The sequence below is a fragment of the Acomys russatus genome, chromosome 17, assembly GCF_903995435.1.
Source record: "Acomys russatus chromosome 17, mAcoRus1.1, whole genome shotgun sequence".
Classification (NCBI taxonomy): Eukaryota; Metazoa; Chordata; class Mammalia; order Rodentia; family Muridae; genus Acomys; species Acomys russatus.
Window position 1 is genome coordinate 38,378,494 of NC_067153.1, and position 4,808 is coordinate 38,383,301.

The 4,808-nt window shown below is 48.3% G+C and overlaps 1 pseudogene; it reads left to right on the forward strand.

Moving 5' to 3' along the window:
* Positions 1-4,172: 4,172 nt before the first annotated feature.
* Positions 4,173-4,476, forward strand: LOC127201826 (60S ribosomal protein L37-like; annotated as a pseudogene).
* The last annotated feature ends 332 nt before the right edge of the window (positions 4,477-4,808 follow it).

Sequence of the window (4,808 nt, forward strand, 5' to 3'; positions counted from 1 at the left end):
AAGAGAGAAAGAAATCGTCAGCTGAGGACGTACCTGCCACACAGAAATCATGCAAGCAGAGGGAACCAAATAGACTAGGTCAGAAACCTTTTAAGTGTTCTAAGAGAAGTGGTCTCCGAAACCCGGCCTCCACCCTCAATTCCTTACCCAGGGAGAGCCTGTGGGAAGGCCCCGGCACATGTCAGGCAGAGGAAAAGGCCTCTGATTCTCCCCCTGAAGCCACTTGATACTATCCCCAGAACCACAGTACCATATGCTCATGGGAAGGCAAGGGTCCTTTGCTCTCCATCCTTTCTGGGGTCCCCAGAAGCCCTCTGAAGTGAACTTCAGGGCCTGAGGGACTTGCTGTCATGCCTCTTGGTATTTTTAAAGCAGAGCCTCCCGATTCCCAGCCCTATGTATGCACGTGTGCACAAGCATCCACTCAAGGCCAAGTCTTGATTCTCCAATCTCCAAGCTTTACCTTGGTTTGAAACAGTTCTGGGGGCCGAGGGACACTGACCCTCCCACCATTGGGAGGATCTAGTATTAATAGCCTAGCAGAAAAGGCCAGAGGCCTCAAAACAGACCAGGGATTCATTGCCATGAACATTTGCAAGTAAAAAAAAAAAATGTATGGCAAAAGGATATACTGTGTGACACACAACATCTTCCACAACAATGTTTTTTGTTTTGTTTTGTTTTTTCATTTGGAGGAGAAGTTGTAAGGGCCGAGGAAGGATATGAAAAGGGGGATGAGTGGGACTGGGGTTCATGATGTGAAATTCACAAAGAACCAATGAAATGGTTTCTTTTTTTTTTTTTTTTTTTTTTGGTTTTTGGTTTTTCAAGACAGGATTTCTCTGTATAGTCCTGGCTATCCTGGACTCACTTTGTAGACCAGGCTGGCCTAGAACTTACAGAGATCCACCTGCCTCTGCCTCTCAAATGCTGGGATTAAAGACATGTGCCACCACGCCTGGCCTACATTAATTTATTAATGTAACTCTCCAAGGGAGTCAATTCTGTCCTTAGACGTTGACTTTCTGGTTTGAGGTGACCCAGTCCACATGCCCTGTCTATGAATATGGCCAGCCTGGGCTATGCTGGGCCCCAGGGGTACCATTGTATGTCATTGGTTTTTTTGTTTTTGTTTTTTTTTAATAATTTATTTATTTAGTCATTTATTTATTAAGTATAGTGTTTTGCCTGCATGTATGCCAGCAGGCCAAGAAGAGGGCACCAGATCTCATTACAGATGGTTGTGAGCCACCATGTCGTTGCTGGGAATTGAACTCATGACCTTTAGAAGGGCAGGCAGTGCTCTTAACCTCTGAGCCACCTCTCCAGCCCCATGTATGTCATTGTTGTTCTCCACTGACCTCCTGGGTGTGGCTGTGGTGGGAGTGTGCAAGCTGTGGTTGGGCTGTGTTTTATGTGCATGTGAGGGGGAAGTGTGAGAATGCACCTGGAGGTACCTGTGTACGAGCTGCGTCTGATATGTTAGGCTATAGGTGGCTTGTACATGCGATGGGTAATGTGTTTATACATGTTGTGAGCAGTGGAGAGAGAAGGGGAGAGAGGGAGAGAGCACAGCTATGGTGGTAGAGTGGGTGATGTGATCAAGAAGCCCTGGCCAAGGAGGCCTTGTGCCCTGGCAGTGAAAGGTACAAGAGCCCTGGCAGCCCCCTCCACCTTCTTTTCCTCAGAACTGGGCCTTTGGCACTTTTGACTTCCATGCCAGCTCCCGACTCATCCTGGGCTTGAAGGGTCCTGCCAGCACTTAAATATGTCTAGAGAACCAAAGTAAGATGGGGGCTGGGAGAGCTGTCTGATGGCCTCTGGCCTCTGCGTGTGGAGGCCAAGCCCTAAAGGCAGTCAGGGTAAGAGGGTGGCAGGCTGCTTCCAAATCCACCACAATTGGATGCTGTGGTCTCAGGCTGTAGAGGTGGGAGTCCTCAGGAAAGGAATGAGTAACTAACTTGGCTTCAGAAAGGGGGGATGGGGGGGGCATGGAGAGATGGGGTCAGACTTGGCAGAGCTGGAAGGGACCTTCTACTTCATGGGGTTGGGTGGGGACTGTGGAAGTGGTTGAGTGTGGGCCCTGGGGTAAGGGATGGGTGCTTTATACCTCAGAGAGATAGGCTTCCAGCCTCACTCACTGAGAAGAGAAGTTACAACAGGCTTGGTGTTGCCTCTCCTTCCCAAGTGCTAGGATTATAGCTGTGCACCCCCATGCCCAGTTTACACAATGCTAGGGATGGAGCCCAGAACCCTGTGTGTGGTAAGCAAGCACTCAGCTATAGTCTCAGCATGCTGGGTCATGAGTTCTGGGCAGGAGGCTTGAGCAGAATGGATGACACATACTTCATCCTAAATTCAACCAGGGTGGCTGGGCTTTACTGCACCAAATGGCTCACAACACATCCAGCTGTCCTTTGAGTTTGCCCTGTGCCTGTTTCTGAGGCCATACCAGCTCTTGACGCAGGGTGAGGTCCAAGCCTGCAACAAGTGGCCTTTGGTGCTTATCCAAACCATGGTGAAGGTAAAATAGCCCCTCCAGACAGAGTCAACAACTGTACAGAGGGCCTCAGTGCTGCCAGGTGCTCTGGGGACTGACTCCTGGGGTGTGGCAGTTACATCCCTCGAGGCCCGAGGACTTGGCCTGACACCTGGTTCTAAGCAGAAGGCGATTCTTGATCAAAGATCAGGAGAATGAGAGAAAAAAAAAGTCCATTTTGTGCAACTGTCTGGAAACTGGAAGAAAAGCTTCCTTTGTTAAAAGTAGTGAAGAGCTTGATCTAATTCTGTTCCTATCCTAGGATTTGTTTTGTTTTTAAATTTATTTATTCAGATTACAACTCAATTGTTCTCCCATCACTCGTATCCTTCTTTCCTCCTACCCTCCCACCCCCATCCTATTACCCTCCCTTAGGTCCATGTTTGAGGGGGATCTCCTCCCCCACTTTATGGTTGCAGGCTATCAAGTCTCATCTTGGTGGTCTGCCTATTGTTTCCTTGAGTGCCACCAGGGCTCCCCACCAAGGGGAGGCCATCAAATATGGGGCTGGAAGAAAAGCTACATTTGTTAAAAGTAGTGAAGAGCTTGATCTAATTCTGGCCCTGTCCTAGTATTTTTAGAACTTGCCAGTGAAGAATGAGATATCTAGCTGAAGATGTGACTGAGAACTGTGCTGCAGGTGTGGACTGGCACTTCTTACAGCAGAATAGAGAACAGAAAAACTATTCCAAAGCGCAATTTTTCATCAAAAGGGACATAGAACTTTTTTTTTAACAGAACCCTTTTTTTTTTAAGTATTTTATTTAATTTTTTAAAATTTATGTTCATTGGTGTGAGGGTGTCAGATCTTGAAGCTACAGACAGTTGTGAGCTGCCACGTGGGTGCTGGGAATTGAACCCATGTCCTTTGGAAGAGCAGGCAGTGCTCTTAACCACTGAGCCATCTCTCCAGCCTCGGAAGTAGAACTTTAAAATGCACAAAATTATTCACCTACTTGTTGAAGAAATAGGAAAACATGACTGTCTCTATCTACACCCCTGAGGGTCCCCGTGAACTCTTAAAGCCAGAAAGACCCATGGTGGAAACCAGATCAGAAGGTCCCCACTACAGCAATGTCCCACAGAGATGAGGGGAGGGGGGCTGATCTGAGACCCCAGACCACTGTTACTACTTACACAATATTTCAGCTTGAATGTGAACAGCCTGAGCCTCAGGAATAGACCTACTGAAGAGCTGGGGGAGAGGGGTCCCCCAAGAAAAGCCTTGCAGCATGACCAGGCACAGAGCTAGGGAAACATCCCGGCCTTGGAATATCAGCACACCCTACAATAAGCACAGCAGGGCACTGATATACCAAAGCTGGCACCCAGTTCCGTTCTTCACCCAGAACAGACTCAGGGCTGAGGAAAACAAAATAAGCTCACCATAACCCTCTAGGAGTTTCAATCAGATTCATTTTCTCTACCAAACTTTAAAAAGTTTAATGACAGGGGGGGAAAAATCTCAGAGAGTATCTGCAAAGCAGAGAGGGGATTCAGAATCTGAAATCCAGCCCCCTGGGAGACCTTGGATCTTTTGGTAGTATAGGGTGGGTCCCCGTCTCCTAATTTTGTATCAGTCAAGTCAAACAAAGAAATGCCCTCTCTCTTTGGCCTCTGGGGCAGAAGCAAGATGACAAAAGGAACGGTCTCCTTTGGAAAGCGTCGCAATAAAGACGCACATGCTCTGCCGTTGCTGTGGCTCTAAGGCCCACCACCTTCAGAAGTCCACCTGTGGGAAATGGGGCTGCCCTGCCAAGCGCAAGAGAAATTATAACTGGAATGCCAAGGCTAAGAGGCGGAACACAACTGGGACTGGGCAGATGAGACACCTAAAAATTGTCTACTGCAGATTCAGCCATGGATTCCGTGAAGGAACAACACCTAAGCCCAAGAGAACAGCTGGTGCAGCATCCAGTTCATCAGTCACAAAATAAATGCTCTGGTTTAAGAGAGAGAGAGAGAGAGAGAGAGAGAGAGAGAGAGAGAGAGAGAGAGAGAAGAGAAATGGTCACAACAGGGCTGGAGGGATGGCTTACTGGCTGGCTGCTCTTTCTCAGGACCCGGGTTCGATCCTTCCACTGGTCTTGTCCAAGTCAGTCATATCATCTGCTGAGAGTTAGAGTACAAAAATCCTGTCATGCCTGTCACACCCTACCGCTTCCTTCAGCTCTTGCATTCTTTCCGCCCCCTCTTCCACAGTGTTCTCTGTGCTGGATGGGGTGATAGGGCAGGGCATTCAACCATTACTCGGTCCTGCTCTGGGGAT